The sequence below is a fragment of the Hippopotamus amphibius genome, chromosome 10 (assembly GCF_030028045.1).
Source record: "Hippopotamus amphibius kiboko isolate mHipAmp2 chromosome 10, mHipAmp2.hap2, whole genome shotgun sequence".
In the NCBI taxonomy this organism is placed as follows: domain Eukaryota; kingdom Metazoa; phylum Chordata; class Mammalia; order Artiodactyla; family Hippopotamidae; genus Hippopotamus; species Hippopotamus amphibius.
Genome location: NC_080195.1, coordinates 82,229,868 through 82,249,869, shown reverse-complemented (window position 1 = coordinate 82,249,869; position 20,002 = coordinate 82,229,868).

Sequence of the window (20,002 nt, the reverse complement as noted above, 5' to 3'; positions counted from 1 at the left end):
TTGCTATCATTCTTCTCCCTTGTTCATGAAATTCTAGCCAAACCCTTCTTGTGTCTGTGCCTTAAATATACTGCACATAAATCTACCTCAGGGTCTTTGAACTTGCTATTCTTTCTGCTAGAACAATTTGCACCTCTCATCTTTTGCCATTTAAGTTTCAGGTCTATTCAGACAGGAGCTTTGTTACTAGGCTCTGTAAATTAGTCCTCATCCTACAACTCCTAAATGGTCTAAAATTTATTTCTTTAACATCACTCTTATCATCTAAAATTGCCACATTTTTGCTTGTTTCTTTTATTCTCTATATGATCTTGGTAGAAAATTTACTCTATGTGTTTCCTGCTTTGTTAATCTCATTTATTCCTATATCTCCAGAGCCTTAGATGGTTACTGGTAAATATTATGTTTTCAATTAATATTTGTTAAAGAAGTGAGTGGTTTCTAAAAAGTAGTAGTTTAGCTAGGTGTCTTGATATCATCAAATCAGAAAAATATATTTAGTCATTAATAACAGAATCTTGAAAAATAAGCACCAGTATCACATCACAAATCTTTTATTGCAATTTATAAAATACAATAATAATTAGGTTAACCTTATTAATTATTTACTGATAGGCAACATATGTGTTTTCCCTATATAGTCACAACAATACACAAACAGTAGTTTTATAATATCATTTTCAAAGCTAAACATTCTTATGTGGTAAATATATTTCAATAGCAGTGATTTTTAGAAATATTACATATGTTCTCCTTAATATTAATATTAAAGTGAGAGTTCTCTCTTTTCAGACATTTGTTTTATAGTAACAGATAAGAAAATATTAGAAGTGTAGCCTCATAATTTAAGACAAAATGCTAAAATGAAGGAAAGAAACTCTACATCTCATATTAATGAGCTAGCTTGGTATATTTATAAAGTTTTATTTTAATCAAGTATTTTATCAGATACTAAATTAATATAATTCAATATTTTCTATGAAATTAAAAATAATTGATACTTCCATGTGAAAGATTTTTTCAAGACTAAAGTGTAAGTATATGGATTTTAACTGACAGCTGTAATCCAAAGACTCGAAATATTGGGTGGAAAGGTTGAATGATTTTTCATAATCATCTCTTTCTCTGTCTTTCACATCACTCCATAACAAGAAGCCATATAGAAAACTTTGAAAGAAAAAAAAAAAACTTAGAAAACTTTTTTCCCCCACATTGTTCTATTCCTTAATTAGAAAGCTGACTGACAGTATCAATCCTTTGTCAAACCTTTATACAGACACACACTCTCTGGCTACTGGATTATAGAACTCTTCTTATTTTCTCCAAGTTTTGGTTTGGTCAAAGGCTAATTTTATTTCATATTGGGGGATCAAACCAATGTAAAGTTTGATCAGAAAATATTGCTTTAGTAAATTACACAGCAGTCATTTGGAGAAGATATATAATTGGGAAGCCTTTATATGTATATACACCAGGAATGGGTAGCTCATTTTTATTTTCACATTACCCTTCAAGAAAAGTCATTAGCATACTTGAAATAATAACATTTCATCATGGGAAAGCCTTTTCAGTGTAGAAATTTGTGGTTTAATAGGCAGCCCTGAGGCAGAAACACCAGACAGGCAGGAACACAATACCTGCAACATATTCCTTAAAAAAATAATGCTATGTGAAAAAGATATTTCTATATATAGAGATTTGAGACCCATGGAGAAGAATATGAATGCCTATATGGAGGCTAACTATGGAATCCAGATGCAAAATTTCTGAAAAAAATCTAAAAATAAAAGTTTTCAAAAGTCCCTATAGCCTGAGGCACTGGTTGAACACAGCTTTTGATTTATTTGGTGGTATCTATTGTTCATCTCTTTTTCTGAAAATCTATTTTCTGATTGTTGTTATTAAGTTTATGGAACATTTAAGATTGTTGAGAATACTCTATATTAAAACTCCCAGAAAGTATGTCTAAAAATATATTTAATTAAACTAAAAACTGTATGGTTTGGTAAAAATGCATAGAGCCATACATACAGCAGCTGGATAATTATTGGCAAAGTCAAACCTAATGTTTTTATTCCCTCTAGACTGATGGAAAAGCTAGTTTGAAGTGAATTTCTGCTCAAAAAGTTTTTTTTAATAATGTAAAGTCACAAATTAAAAGCATTTGTTTACACAAATATCTGTTTTGAAGTTCTAAGGATTTGATTGTGTGAATAAGTTCTTAAAGAGACCTTAAAGACATAAAGAATATTTGTCTCCTCTGCCCCCTTTTATTATTTGCCCCAATATACAAAAATGTAAAATAACTTACCTTTAAATTACCTAGCATTGCTCCTTCATGTGTGGGATCAGAATCTAACATTCATTATTTAAATAAAAATTTTTTTTTCTCATCAGCTAAACAATTCACTTTCTAATAAATTCTCAAAGAAAATTGTCAAACATAGATACTTATTTAATATTAATTTTTATCATTTAATATTAATTACAGTATTGGTAGAATATAAAATGTAAGTATATTTTAAATATTCTTAATATTTCCAGTTATAAAATAGCTAATTACATTATAATACACATAAAACTTTGAACAATATATACCTATAAGAACAATATTAAAAGGTTAAATTACATAATACCTTGTTAAATTAACAGACTACAAAATTGCATGTACAATAATATATACATGTGTCTGTGTGTCTGCATATAATAAACATGTAATATATTATATATAACAGTATATATAATTTTATAGTATAATAATATATGGCTTATGTAAAATGTATAGAATTATATTTAACATTATTATTTAATAACATTATTATTTAATACTATTAAGCACATCTGACAAAATAGACCTATCTATACCAATTACACACATATACACAAGTATGTGTGTATAGTACATTTAGAAAAAAAAATTTTTAATTTAAAAAGTAAAAACAGAATCCAGTAATTTAGCAATAAATATTTTCTTTAAATTATTTTCAAAATATGTATCAAATTATTAGGGTGTATGAAGTATGAAGTTAACTTTGAAAGATTGATTATTACATTTTGTTCTAAATTTTTTTCTTAAAAAGTGTGTCATCTGGTGTTTAAGCACCAGATGCCATTTCTGGCTAAGTTTGACATAAAACTTAAAAAAAGAGAAAAGAAAAGGAAAAAAATTAATAAAAAGTAAAAAATGGCCCAAAGAATTCAAAAACATGTTACAAACAATGATTCTTAGTAAAGGGACTATAGTTAGCAGGAAATATTTCTAGGAAACTCCCACATGAATTAAACAAACTCATCATTTTGCAGCCTTATGTATCTGGAAGATTCCAATTCTCAGGGTCAAGATACATTGATTGTTCTTGCCCATGTCATGTGCCCATCATTTTGCCAGAGTGGGATGGGTACCTCTACTGGCATTCTCAACAGGCCTGTGTGTGATGGAGCATGTTTATAATAATAGCTTCTGAAGGAATATTATGGTACAGATAGCAAGAAAAAGGTAAAGGCATACTGATCGGGCTGGCAAAATGATGCTTGTCCTCTACATGGAAACTGATGAATAAATGCTCTCATTTCTGTTTCATTTTACAAGCATATCTACAAAGATGGGTGCCTTTGCTCATTAAATTACACTATAATTCTCGATCTTGAGAGGCAGAATACTCACATTCCAGGCACAGATAAGCAATTCAACTTCCCAGCAGAATTATTCACAAAATAAATCGGCACAGAACATGGGAATAATATTAAGTGTGGACTTATGCAGTAAAAGTTAAAGGTTGTCTTTTGAATGCTGATAAACAGTGTATAAAAGGAGGAAGTTTAATATTATTTGCACGTTGTGTGACTTTATGTCTAAAAAAATCTATAATAAATGAAATATGAACCTGATTAATAAGATAAATTCGAAAATAATAAACACAAAGCAAATGATTTTTACATACATTGTGTTATCAATGAGAATATACTATATTTAAACATTGTTTTCAAAAGAGCAATAGGCTATATAATCTAGTGTAAGGAAAAATAAAAATGCATGCTACATATATTAACTCAGCTAGAAATTTTATTGACATATATAGTTAAATACATTTCACATGCATTTACTAATTATTTTATATTATCACAAAAATAAGACAAATATAATTGAATAGAGTGGAATTTCCAGCAGTAAAAGTGGTACAAAATATAAGAAAAAAATCAAATTTTTTTATTACAAAAGAAGTGGACACATTGCTGGACATCGAGTAAGGCTAGGAAAATGTTTGTAGCATGCATAGCAAAATTACTATAAAATTTTTAAAATAGGCACTAATAGAAATGTGCAATAACATGGAAAAATAATACATTTCATGTGAGATGTACCCACTTACACATTTACCCAGCTATATTTTAAAAAAATCTATATATGGAAGGAAAGTAGAGCAAATATGTTGAATACACAAATTTTTTCCTTACTACTTTTCTTCATTATTCTCATATTCTATAATGAATAAATATTCTGTAATAAAAGTTAAAAAGTCGCAATAACCCACATAGATCATTCAACTCCTTTACAAAACAATGTTTTCTTTATGAGGCCATTCTTTTTTTTTAATATTTCTCAAATTATTCAGAGAATAGCTTTCTGAGGAAGAACTGTTGTAGAAATATTAAACAGAAATGTGAATGCTAAGTTCATGGTGAACAAATATAGTATTAAAACAGCATTGATAAAAGGAAATTAGGCTCTATCTAGGACTCTTGTCTATGGAAATAGCCACAATGAGATGGATTTATCCCAGGAATTTGGGACAGGAAGGCTGTAAATACCAAGGAACAGAGGATGCATAGGTTTCCTAAAGTACATTTATTCTGTTCAAGTCAGCTTTTCTGAGAAATTATGATTCATCAGTCATCTTGGTTTATCATGAAGCAGTGAGGTTTTGGACTCATATTTTTCATGCCAAAGAAATGACTACCTCAGTATTTTGTATGTAAAACTTACATCCAAGTACATCATGAAGCATTTACAGCCATGCCCAGGGAATCAGTTGTCCAAGGAGCACATCTGGTGAGTTGCTACAAATACAACAGAAGAATGAGCTGAAAAGGTCAAACAAGCTTCTTCCAACAGGTGTTGGCTCATAATGGTGTCCCGCAGGTAATAGAAAAAATGATTCAATTAAAAAACTGAGATGCAAATTTTTCTACCACCTTAGAGCTAGAAAAACTAACTTTGTGTATCATTAACAACATTTTCCTTGCCTCACGTTAGTGTATATGTGGGAGCCCTGAAGACCAATTTCAGTAACTCAACATATATTTAAAGAATAAGGTCCAAGTAATTATACTTGTTGTTTGCTCGGTCCTTTGTTTTCAAGAATTCTTAAAAATAGGTAAACTATGTGTATGAAATTTGAATGAGTAGTTGTTGGAGCAGTGATTTTAACTTTAAGAGTACCAGAGATAACAGAACTCTGAAAAGAATACACCTTTTCTGTTATGGAAATTAATAAACTAATGATTTTTTAAAACTTAGGTTTAAAGGCAAGTGCACAGTTGCAGCTTGAAAAGATGAAAGTATTAAAAATATTAAGAATTTAGCCTAATTAGTGGCTCATGTGGGTCTTTTCAAAATGTAGGTCTTGGTAATTCATTCATTTATTTGTTCATTCACGTAGCAATCATTAATTAAGTACTCACTACGTGCTAACAACATCTGCATTAGACACTCAAGATCAAATGTTAAGCAAAACATTGAATTTTAACCTTCATACAGTTTATAAGAAAACACTCCATTAGTCTCTTTTTATTCAATTTCAAACTCTTATATTTATCCATTTTAATTGTTCTTACATATTTTTCTTTTTGACTCCTCTCTCCAAAATCCACACTATGATATAAAGTATTTCTTCAAAATTTTGAACAACTCTTGATTCTAGTGTATAGATTCTGGACTTAAAATAAATATGTGTGAGAGTAAATATCTCTGGGAAAGGTTTCATTAATAAGTGGTGAACTATAGTGACATACCTCACAAATGCTAATAGCCTACTGCAGGATGGGAGAGTCCCCATTTATTCATCCCAATTATTATATTAGTGTGAGTATCCCCTAAGTTATTTACAATCAAGTTACCTTGCAAATGGAGACCTTCTAGCTTTTGAAGACCACTTGAGCAATAATAGTCTCAGAAAGAACTAGCTTAGTGGGATGAAGTGTCATGTACAGCATTGGATACGCCTTCATATTATCTTTTCCAATGATGTCCAAAACTACTAGGCTGTCCATGAGTGCTGTGTGTGACTTGACATGTGCTCAGTGAGCATGGCTAATGGTTTATTTCTAACATCCAGGATGATTGGTTCTATGGGTATGTTGGTCTATGCTATTTTTTTCCTCAGAAAATGATTATACTAGATATACATACTTTTTAACATAAAGAAAAAAATATATATATTCAGATACCATTTTACAAAAGAACTATTAGATTTCAATTTCTAAACTGTTAAAGGGAATAAATATATTAGTTTTAAGAAGCGCTTTTTCTCATTTCACTGACATGCAAAAGAGAATTTGTCATTTTCATATAGGGTCTTCCTTAAAAAAAAATAAGACAGATTTTCTTCTTGATTCCTCTTCCTAGGTTATTGTTTTTGACTATTTTATTTCCTATTGCCCATAAGTTATAATTTCTTCAAGCATTTCAGAAAAGGACAAGCAAAGTATATGGCAATCTACTTGTCTCCATGATATAGAAAGATGATACATTTTTCCCTGTGTACATTGAATAAATGAGAAATAATAATAAAAACAGAGAGGAAGAGTGGCTATTCACCATTACTTGGATTACCATCTCTGCATGTGAGAAGTGTTATTTTCAGTAAGGCTCTAAGGCCATGGAAATAAAAGAAGTGGGAAGACAATATTGATATGGCAAATTTCTCTTTATTTAAAGATGCTTTTTAATATGAATATGGCTTTGTAATCTGTCAAATAAAGATGGCACACAGAGATAAAAATAAAACATCAGAACAAAAATGTTCTTTTCTGTGAATAAATTTACATGTCAGTCAAGTATCTGTCAGTGCATCTGCTGAATGAGTGGCATGTCTTAAGTAAGTAAAAGCAGGAGGAGAGTAACTAACAAGAATAACTAAAAGGAGAAGTGGTGAAATTGACAGTCTTGATGAGTGAGGATTCTTCTCTACATGCAGAATGTATTCAGTTAGAATAATGCCTCCAAGCAAGTGAAGAAATAGTGACAAACTAGCAATTATGATGGAAGGAAATGTAAACAGAAATGGAAATTCTCATGTTTTGGCCAATCTGATGCAGGATTTAAGAGTATGTGGTGGGATTACCTTTTCACCCATGGGCTAGTGATTTATTAATGTTTAAATAATATTCATTGATATTACCATTTTCATGACACTACTTTTCTTTTGCTACGATCAGAGAGTGCCTTAATTTCACTTGCTTAAGCAAGATTTCGGAAAAACATTTTGAAGTAGGATAATATATTGTTTATTCAAAGCAGGGCTCCTGGGAGTAACCACAGATACATGGGTTCTTTTGTAAAGGCATAGAGTTCTATAATATTCAATTCTTGGAACTTCATGTAGTAGCACAGTACCACTACCCTAATTTAAGAAGTTGTACATTTTTATTACAGTGCTTAAGTTTTAAATAGTTGGGTATTTTCAAGTGCAGTTTCAAGTGACATTTTTTTTTCTTTCAAAAGCAGCATTTGATTTGAAATAAATATTAAACAATTATTTACAGTTTTACATAACTTTTCCTTACATTAAAAAAAGCTTATTACAATTAAGAATATGTCATTATATTACAAAGCTTTGTTCTACTAATATTTATATTTAAATATTACTACTATTAGTTAAATCATTAGGGCTTACCATTTGCCAAGATCTGTCTGGAATTTTGCAGGATTATCTCGTTTGATTCTTCTTAGAACTAGTGAAGACAATGTGCATTTAATGTTGTATTTGTTCATTGAAGTGTGTGTGTGGGTTGATTTTTAATGCGTACTCATTTTTTTCTTTAAGTATTTTAAATTATTATGAAAATCAACTGATGGTTAGAGGCATGCCTTGATCTAAATGCATACTTAGCACCCAGCACAGTGATTTGCATTTACAGTAAATGCTCAAAATATTTTTTTAGTGAATAATGTTACTTATGTCTTTACTTTCCCATCAAAGCACCTAAAATAGGATTGCTGGGGCTGCAGTTAATGTAAATACAAACTATAAATGACTTAATAAGGCTATGTTACTTCTCATATAAGAACAAGTTTGCAATTCCAGGATTGATTAATTGAATAGTTTTACAATGTTATCAAGTATTCAGATTTCTTTTCTTTTCTTTTTTTTCTTCTAATCTTTCCTTTCTATCATCCTTAGTGTGTGGATTTTATGATCTAGCTTGCTCTCATCATCATAAAAATTTCAGCACCAGAGGTAGGGTCATAATCAAACATTATTCCTTCTGTCTGTTTTCTAGAAGGCCTTAGCAGATGTCTTCTCCTGACCCACCATTGAGAAATGCACCATATCCTCATTCTTGTGGCATACTCTTATCCCTGATTTATCTGTTTTAGTTTAGAGTGATAAACTTTACTTCCTGGGGCCAGAAAGTTGTCTTGAAAGATAAGGCCACATGGCATATAAAATAAATTTTTGCTAACAAGGAAGAAAGAGGATGCAGGATGCTTAGAAAGATACCGACAATGTATGCTACAGAATATCCTCAAGTAACCATTGAAAAATTTATGTGAAACTCTAACATTTTGATAAATTTTACAATAACTTCTACTGCATGTGATTCAACAGAGAGTTGTCATTTTTCTTCAGTGGGATTCTATAGTAAAAGCTACCATAATAATCATATGTTCCATTTATTAAATAAAGCTTTTCATCTGAAACAAAATAGATTCTCCTGTATAAATTAAATGCAGTGAAATAAAAATATTGTATTATCTAAACCATAATGAAGAGGTACAGTGAATTTGTTAATTTTAGTTGAGATAATAAAAATGACTTCTTGAGAATGGAATGCATTTCTCTTATCTCCCAACAATGTACATATTCTATATATTTTTTCTTTGAGATCTAAAATTGAGCTCAGCTGCATGTTTTTCAACTTTATTACTTTAAGCCGCTATTCTATTACTTTTGAAATAATAGTTATACTTTCAGTATTTTTATAATAGATAATGAGAATACTTGTGTACCATCTCTTTTTTTTCTAAAGTGCCAAAGTGAAAATTAAAGTGAGGGAAGATATTGAATGTTACCACCTTTCATGGCTGGAAGATATTTATCATGAGAATTTGAAAATGTAACAGCATGAAGTATGGAACAAGTTGCATATTTTGGTGTATTTCAACAAGTCAAGTCCAGCAGAAGCCTTTATTTTTAAGTAAGGGTCAGTAGACTCTGCTCAAGACATGTACATTTTCCAACTTGAATGATCAAGGCCAAGGATGCCACAACTAATGTGAGCTTTACCAGACAATCAATTTTCAGGTCACTTTGCCTTCTCTGGATTCCAATAGAAATTCACACCAACTTCTTCTAATTATTTTTGGTAATTGATCAGAGATCACAATATATAGCTAACCTATAACCAATAACCTTGAACACTTGCTCTTCCCATGCCCATATATATTTTTTAATCTAAAGCAACCAAGGAAGGTAAAAAATATTATCTTCACATTTCAGGAGACAAGATAAAACTCAGAATAAATAGCAAAACAAAATTCTAAGCACAGATCTGCCTGAAGTCAAAGCCAATTTTCCTTCTCCTTTCCTCTCTCCTTTTCCTCCTTCCTTCTCTCACTTTTTTTTTAATTTCACACTATTATCCTAAAAAATATATTTGTTGTAGCTTACCTTTACATGCACTTTGGGAAAAAGCAGGTAAGACTTTAGGGAGAGTGATAAAGGAAAAGTGGCAAAACATACATAAATATTCTATGTGAAAAGATGTTTACATTTAGCTTTATATCTGTAGAAATCTGGCACTATCTTACCCCAGCAATCAGTGGTGACATCACCAGAAATGAAACAAAACAATTTCACAGGCCTCCTGAGAGAAAAGCACAATAAATGATGTTTCTAAGTGTTCCTGGTAAAACTGTATGCCCTGAATTTAATCATGATAAAATATAAGATAAACCCAAACTGAGAAATACTATAAAATGTATGGACTATGAACTTTAAAAAAGATCAATGCATGAAACAGAATTAAAAACCGAGGAACTATTACAGATGAAAAGACTAAAGAGATATGACAATTGATGGCAATACATGGTCCCTCATCATATTTTGCTCTAAAGGGCATTAGTGGCACAATTGGTGAAATGTGAATAATGTCTGTATATTAGATAATAGCCCCATATTGAGGTTAACTTCCCGAAATTGTTGCTTGTTCTGTGATAATGGAAAAGAGCTTTGTGTTATTAGCCCAGGTTTTTAGGAAACATACTGAAACATTTAGGAGTACAGGAACACTATACCTGCAACATTATTCTCAAGTATATTAAAATGTTAACATTTGGGGAAGAAAATTAATGGAATGCTTTGTACTATTCTTGCAACTTTTCTATGAATTTGAAATTATGTCAAAATAATACTGAAGAGAAAAAAAAAACAAATTTATAGCAACTGCTTTTTTTCCTTCCCAAAAGGATAAACACTTCTTTCTCTCCTCAAATTATTGACTGTCAAACACAAAGAGAAATCAATTATAAACTGCAAGACTTTGCATTAATTTTTAATATTTATCATTATTTCCTCTGAAATTTATGAAACCTGCAGCATTCAAAACAATTGCTAATTCTAGTGTCTATCACCATATGAAGCTCTTTGCACTTTTTTTTTTCGCTCTCTTCCTTCCCTAATTTGTGTACATGCTTCTGACATCTGTAGGCACATTTTAACCTCATTGGAAAGTCTCAGGAGGCTGAAGAGATTGCTGTCCTTATCCAAGCAACATGGCAACTGATTTTACACGAAGCCGTATCACTTTGTTCCAAGTAATCAGGACCCATTGCTCTGAAAGGCAACCAGGGGAATAACAAAATGTCATGTACTATCTCTGGAAAATGTGGGTCAAAATGTAACCTAAAAATATGCAGATCCATAAACTTTCCTCTCTCAGATGTATTTTTAAAATTTCATTTTACACTTAGAAAGATTGACATTAAAACCATTACAAGACAAAACATTTATTGTAAATGACTGAAAAGAGAAAATAAAATTCTGTCATGCATGATTTAAAAAAGCACCGTCCACTCTACTAAGGCAAGTAATTCATGTGAAAAATTAGATTTTAAGCTAACATATTTTATCTTTCCAACACATTCAGTATCTCCATGTAGTTATACATGTGCCAACTAAGTCATATTCCCATGAAAATAAAATATACTTACCAAAGGCATAGAACTTTATATAAATTTAGGAGGAGGAGACCAAAAAGCTTAACTAATTCTTGCCTTACAGGAGGTGTTTCAAGCACACACATTGTGCTTAGTAGCCTTTGATCTCCTATGAAATTTATATTCATGGCAGTCTAACACAGAGAAGAGTGAATAAAGTGAAAACATAAAGGACAATGGCCCAGGGGAAGCGAAAAGATACAGTTGTATTTTAATATCATTTTTCTACATAACAACAGTAATAATGTTCTGGATTTCAATTTCTTTTTTGCATTCAAGTGCCTCAAAGACTTTAGTAAAGTCAAAGAAGCCTGCTGGCCATGCAAGTTAGTCAAGTATTATTATCTATTATAAGGAAGGTAAATCAATATGTAGGAAAATTTGAAGATTATTCCAAAGCAAAATATCCTTTACCAGTTGCAGATATTTTAGCCATATCAGGTTATGTCCAAAGGGAAAATGACTAGGAAAATAATGTGATGAGAAACTGAAAGAGGGAGGAACTAAATTCTTTGAGGTTGGAAAATAAAGTGACTTCATGTCATTTATTGCTAGATGAAGTAATAGGGAAAAAATATAAAGGACACACTATAGATTTTGTTTCTACAGTATTTTAATCATTGGAGCATCCTGGTTACAGGGCTTACACCATGGTTGAAAGTTGGTCATAGAGAAATTATTTTTTTAACATAAAATAGGGAGATGGCAGCTAAGATGATGTGAAGGGAAATATATTGACATTACTTTGTGCCACATCTAAAAAGCAAGTGTGCTTAAAATGCAAAGATGAAAGTATCAAATGTTGACATAAAAGTTAATAAAAAAATTGAATGCTGTAACCAGAGTTAAATGTCAGAAAGAAGTATCATACTACAAGCCAGGTTTACTGAGAATTGATAGGTTTAGAACTGAAAGAAAATGACAATAATTAAAATGGAACTTACAGCTCAACCAAACTGATTAAAGTCAAGTAATTCCAATGTGATTCTCACTCCATACAAAGTTTTGTTGCATGGAAAATTCCTCAGTCCACTGAAAAGATTAGTCATGCATCCAAAAAAAACAAAATACCATGGTAGGAAGTACAAAAACAAGAACAGTAACAGGTTTATAGAGAATAATGAGGTATGAGATGTATGAGCTTGCATATGTAAAATATTTAAGGAACAATGTGATATTGTAAATTAACAGGAAGAATGTAGATATGCCAGGCCTAGTTGAAACATATTTATTAGCAATGTAATGTCCAACTATAAGCAGTTGAATTGCAAAAACATTAATGTTGATAACATAAAATAATTTAGGCTTGGAAGAACTAAATAAATTCTAATAAATCACTACATGAATCTTCTATTTAGAATGTTATTTATCTATAACATATTCTTCTAAATGTCATTTATAATTATCATTTTCTGAAGATCTATACTGATAAACTTTTATTTATGCTTGTTGCTTATTTTATCAGAAAACTGCTCTCTTTACAAGATATGTCTTGTATCTTCCTTCTTGCTCCTTTAGTCATTGTAGTTTACAGTGGTAGAGCACAAACTTTGGAGTAAGACCAACCTAGACTATGTCCTTGCTGTGATATTGCTATGGGACTTGGAGTTAACTCCATACCCCCATGTGTATCCTCAAAATAGATAAGATATATTTTTTACATTCTATCTTATAGGTTTGGAAATAGATATTCAAAGAGGGAATATGAATTCTCCAGGCTCATACAGTGAATACGCAGTGAACAGAAACTCAAACTCAGATTTTCTTGTTTCTTAACTTGCGTTCTTTCTATACCACCCACCTCTGTTCTATTACTTTGACTTGTTCTATTTTCTGTCTTCTATTTTTGTAACCATGGTTCATTAACCCCCTTGCATTTATTTAACATCCATTCACTGCAATGTCTACTAGAAAATGATAGCAATTCCATATATTTCTTCTCTCTCAATTATTTTATATATTAATGCATTTCACACACTTCCTGCAAATTTTTACCTTCTATAGGCATTTCACTATACTATATTTTGTTAGATGGACACTATTTAAGAAATATTGATGTAGAATTTATTACACAAATTGAGTTCCATTTAATTCCTCAGTTTGTGTGTGTGTCTTTGATGTTTGTAAATTGGTTTTATTTTCTTTTGTTTTGTTCATTGAGGTTTTATTCTTTGCACATGTTCTTGCTTTGATGATTGACTGGCTTTTCTCCATGCTTCACCACTATCTGCCATCCAAGGAAGTGACTAGATTTAGGTTAATCAATATGTACTACAAGATTGCAGTTGATAATAGCAAGGGAAATTTACCTATGTGGTTGGGTTTCTTAACCATAATTTTTTGGTCAATGGCCATATCTTTCTCATTGTTACTTTCTATTGAAGGAAAGGGCTAAATATCTCCTTCAGCAATATTATTGTTAACCATTATTATTAAAATTATTATTCTCAAAGGGAATAAATACACCAAAGAATATTTCTTTTCGATGCTTCTTGGTTCCTCCCTTTACAACACACATGTTATAATGAAGAATGCATTATTTAAGCATTGTGAATTTTTTGAAATATTGTTCTCTGAACAGAATGAATTTGCTGGATAAGGGACATTTTAGAGAGATTAAGAAAAGCTTAAATTACTTGTAATTATCCATCATTTTAAAATACCTAGATTTGGTGGCAGGATTCATAATGGAAACTAAGGGATGGATTCAAGATATGTCTTAAATTAAATAAATATTCTGCAAAAACTGGTGGCAGGAAATAAATTAAGATCACAGAAAATAACTAGAGGACTCGCATTTTCTGCTTAAGGAAAAGATAGCAATGTAATCAGTCCAGGTCCTATGGGGCTTTCTCCAGACAGATCCCTCCCCCATGTACTCTGCCTGCCTCTTGTTTGTAGAAAAGCTGTAGTCTCCCAGGCCTCCCATGAGTCACAAAAGCCTGGCTCAAGAATTAATTATTAAAAGGATATGAACATGTAGTGACAAAAATAATAGTTTGGCTAGGTGAACTGGTAACAATTTAAACAGTAAATCAGCCATATGGCAGTCACAGAATCTTTAGTTCCTCCCTGAAGTACATATATAACAGTATCTGATGCATATTCCTGAGTGGTTTTACTAAAACCCCCACTAAATGAAGGAAGCTAACTACATGATGACTGTGAGCACATAGCCTCAAGATGGGCTGAAACCTGAGAATTGATAATGTTAACTCCTGTGACACCAACCTGTTACATCAACCAATCATAGAAATGTGCATGATCTGATCACACCCTGTCACTCCCCTCCCCCATCTTGCCCTTAGAAATCTCATCCCTGGAACTCATCAGAGAGTTCAGTTTTTTTGAGCATTAGCAGTGCTGCACTATTTTTCTGGCACCTGCAGTAAAGACTACACTTTCCTTCACCATAACCCAGTGTCAGCAGATTGGCTTTACTGCTAGTGGGTGAATGGGTCCAAGTTTGGTTCACTAACAGCAACACTATAACCAAAAGGATAAAAGAAGATTCAAGAACTAATACTATAGAAGCATCGCTGATATATTCAGAATATTGTGTTGGAGGAGAATATTATTTTCCCTATAATCTTTATAACTCTAGATATTATTTATTGAAGACAATAATTTTTAAGTTTTACATATGTAAATCTTCACATTTTTGTTTCTAGGAAAGTCAAAGATTTTTTTGGCTATGTATTGTTTACACTTGTATTTCACATTTGTAATTTACATTGTCATCTCCTCCCAAATTTTGTAGTTATTCATATATTCCCAATTGAGTAAACACATGATAATTTACATAGTAATCTTTGGTATTATATATATATATTTTTATAACACATTTTAAGTATGCATATTACTTTTATTTATGTGTGTTATAATGCAAGGATTATGAACATGGGCAATGAAGAATTAGAATGGTGGTTGTACATCTCCATATGCAGCTGTAAACTTAAATTTTGTTCTTATGTGTTTTAAAGGAAACTTTATACTAAAGTTCCTCATCATATTTACAACTACCTTCCAGGTAGTTATATATCCAATGAACACATGGAGCTTTAACATTTATATTTAAACTCATTCCTTAACCATATCATTATGATTAATGATGTCCCTTTTATGATCACAAAACTACCTTCACACTCCCAGTCATCCAGGCTTGAAATCTGGAAATAATTATTTTACTCACAATTCTGTCACCACTCAAATCCAATCAACTTCCTAGTCTTCCTTATTTCACCTTCACACTTTATGTATTTAATGCATAATTATATTCTGATTCCTGCTGATTTAAACCCTCATTCAGGCTCATCAGTAATTCTACCTTGAACAATTGTATTTATTTTCAAATTGTTCATCTTATATATATTCTTTCTCTCTGTTCATTCACCATAACGATAACAGCTAGTCCTTATTATAAATGTGAGCATAATGCCACGTGCTTATGTGTATTCTCTCATTTAATTCTTACAACTGTACACAAGAGGTAATGTATTTTATCATCTTTTATTTGCATTTTAGTGTTAAACCACTTGTAGGCCAGAGAGATAAAAGGCTTTCCCAAATTCACAAAACAAGGGAATAACGCTGCTGGGATTGAAGCCCAGGAATCTGACCTGAGTCCACACTCTCAAAAAACTACAGTAATGCCAATTTACAGTTTTTACAAATTAATCTTCTTCAAATAGCCATCTGACACTGACAAAGTTCTGCTTAAAAGCAGTCAGTGATATCCTATTGCATAGTGATGAAATTGTGGCCCTAGGCCTGATTTTCATCCTGATTCTTCCTTTCCTGTACTGTGTCCCTAGATCATTCAAAAACGTGTTTGCATTCCCTTCTATGGCTTTGGTGAATCTATTCTCTCCAAATTCACTTCTTTTATGGACAAATAGGTGAAATCCTCCACTCCCAATTTCCAGCCCTGCCTTCCTCTTCTGACACCATTCTGTATCCTTTTGCCACTTGTATGCTGTTATGTGCTATTTTTTTATCCACCATGATAGACTATTAACACCTCTAGGCAGATACAGTAACATTTATTTTTGAACTCTCAGCACCTATTACAGTATCTTGTGAAGAAATAGTAATTGAGGGATTTTCTAGGTGGTGCAGTGGTTAAGAATCTGACTGCCGGCTCAGGGGACACAAGTTCGAGCCCTGCCCCAGGAAGATACCACATGCCGTGGAGCAACTAAGCCCATGCACGAGAATGATTGAGCCCATGCTCTAGAGCCCATGAGCCACAACTCTTGAGCCTATGTGCTGCAACTGCTGAAGCCCACAGGCCTAGAACCCATGCTCTGCAACAAGAGACGCCATCACAATGAGGAGCCCACACACCACAATGAGCAGTAGCCCCTGCTCACCACAACTAGAGAAAGCCTGTGTGCAGCAACAAAGGCTCAACACAGCCAATAAAAAAAATAATAAAATCCAATAAATAAATACATAAATAAATAAATTTATTTTAAAAAGTAATTGATAATTTTATCTATTGGCTCAAATAATTAAATGCTTTTTAAAGTTGGAAATAATGATTCATTTATATAAAGTGAATATCAACAAAACTCAAAACATGTTTTTTTTGTAGAATGTTCCTAATATTGATAGCTAAGTGGTTGAATCCACACATTCTTAAAGGCAAAAATGTTATGCACTTTGATATTTTTATAATTTCTATGAAATCAAAATGATTATGATTATTTAAATTAATAGTATTTGCTAATTAAAAATTAAAGAAATCTAACCTAAATTTAATTTAAAATATTCCCCTAAACCCATGGCTTTTTTTATATTACCCTTAACCTACTGTGATTTAACTTTAAAACAACCATGCAAATTTAATTATGCATTGGGTCCTAAGGGATGCACTCATGTATCAGTTTTCATCTCTCATGGACAGATCATTTGCAGTTAAGCTACAAACCACTGAAAATCAATTTTTAATGGAAATACTCATACAACCTTAGCTGTAAAAGAGCAAAAATTCAGGTATAATACCAAGTGGCAGGTTATTAACTATAACTTCAATTTTATGTTCTTTTGACACAAGACTATGTCAACCATGAGTAAGTGTGCTTTTGCCACACAAGTCACACTTAGCAGAAGGTTATTTGTCAAAGAAAGTTTTAGTGGGTCCAGCATTGAGCCCATAGGGACCTTGGTGGAAATTCTGAGCTGCTTAGCAAGAAGGTACTGAACCAAAACCATAGTGCTGAAATGATGTTAAAGGTCTAAATGGAAACCTGAGAAGCAAGGAAATGTACAGTTAAGTCTAAACTCCATCATTAACCATACCAGCCAACTTAGAAAGACTTTTAGGTATAGTGTATAAATGATCTCAAAATCAGTATCTACATTGGAGCAGTAATTTTGCAGCAATACTTTTGCAATATTTGGCTCATTCATTATTTGTCTATTTCTATAGTTTAAAATTATTTTTAAATATTCACTTGATTATTTTAATAAACTTAGATTCAAGTGAACATGACCTATTAGCAATTGGAAGATAATAATGACAGTTGCAAATAATATGGTTTTTCTTCTCATGAACTGAATGCTTCATATTCCTTACCCAAGTAAAGTCCTATGAAAGTCCAGTTTACAAACTCAAATATTGGAGAGTTACCTAGAATGGAAAATTATCCTAAGGTCTATAAATAAACTTTACTATCACTCTGAGGTTTAATTATTTTTTTGAAAAAAGAAATCTATACATCCGGCAGTGAAAGAATTTAATCATCAGTTTTACTATTACTCATAGACAATCTGCTATGTGAATGGAATCTTTTAAAGTTGCTGATTTTTAGTCCTAATTTAGATGATTTACATGGAACATAGCAGTTGATTGTTCAGAAAATTAAGTTTATAGCACTTTATAATAAAAAATATTATATTGGGAAAATAAAAATGAAATGATTACCTCAAAATATTCATTAGATGATACAGGAATTTTGAACTATATATTGCTCTTATTGAATTCCTTTTTAGTTTTACATTTTATACTAATTTTTTAAAACATTAAGTTGTAATTTAGTCAATTACACAGAAACACACACACGCACACACAAATGATATAACACTTCCAAGGGAATTTTATTTTTTGAGTGGTACCTAATTATGTTTAGACATGAGGGATTTTTTTGGCTTTAAAATAAAAAATAAAAGTTATATTTTCACCACAGCCTAGGGAATATGTTTTAAAGTTATCCAAATTTAAGTATAAATATTTGAAAGATAGTATATGAAGTACTTTACACTGGAAATTTTTATATCTTAACTTAGAGGTTGACTTACTAAAATATAAGCTTCATAATATAAAGGTTTTGTTTTTGTTTACTGCTGTAAGTCTAGAACCCAGAACTGTTCTTGGCATATAATAAAGCCTTATTAGTATTTATTGAACAAAAGCTACTTTCCAATATCAACTACCATTCTTTAACAATAAAGTATGTTTGAAAATTCAGTCTTGTCCATGTTACCCGGAGGAAAGCCTGAACTATTTAATCTTACTGACACATTTCTAACTAGAACTTCTAGTTGCTTGAGGCTCAAGTTGAAATCCCTTGCCTTTCTAGTGTAATGTGAGTTTAATCCTTACTGCCAATTTTGCTCTAGCTTGAACATGAATTATTTTTGCAGCATTTATCATCAGGGAACCTAACTCTTTTACAAAAAGCAATATACTATGTATGACTATAAAATGAATATCAGTATTTATTAGCAATTTTAGAATATATTTTTGTACTTAATTTAAGAAGTAGAGACTTTTATTTTAGTAGCTTTTTTTTTTCAGTAACTAAGAAGGCATGTTTTTCAACCAAAAAAAAAGATGCTTAAATGGAAACAAAGTTAATTCTTATAAAACAAAAAAGATCTTCAAAACATTTTTTACAAATTGCAAACTTACTTTTGACAAAGTGTAAAAAGGGCCAGTACTAAGCTGACTAGTGATATGTCCCTTGTTGCTATTAATAGTGCTTCATTGTTGTCTTGCTTCTAAACTCCTTTTTCTACTTTAAGTTCCTTCCTGTTCAGTAAAGATCGCTTTTTTGCTCTCTCCAGGCCTCTGCTTTTTTCTAAGCTGTAAATCTTTATAATGACTTATGGTGCTTTGACTTCCAGTTTACTTCTTATATAAAGAAAAAGGATCCTTAAACAAAAATAATAAAACTCTAAAACTCAAGTGTCAATATGAACTGGCAAGAAAAACTCTTGAATAAATTTCTCTCCAGAATTATTAAATATTTATACCAATCAACTGCTTATCATATGTAATTTATTGTATGTTAATTACAACAATAAAATTATTTTTAAAAGGAAAAAATTAAAATTAAATAAAGGCATAACTTGGTAAAAAAAAAACTGCTTATCTAATATTTACATATATAGCTGGCTTTGGACATTGGTTCCCAGTGATTACCTATTTAGGGATTCGTTGTCCCTTACAATAGTAACCATCAATGGAGGAAAAAAAGCAAGACAAAATAGTCTAGCTTTTAAAAGCCAAGTGAGAAAAAAAATATAGCTTGATCATTTAAAATTAATTGTCATAAT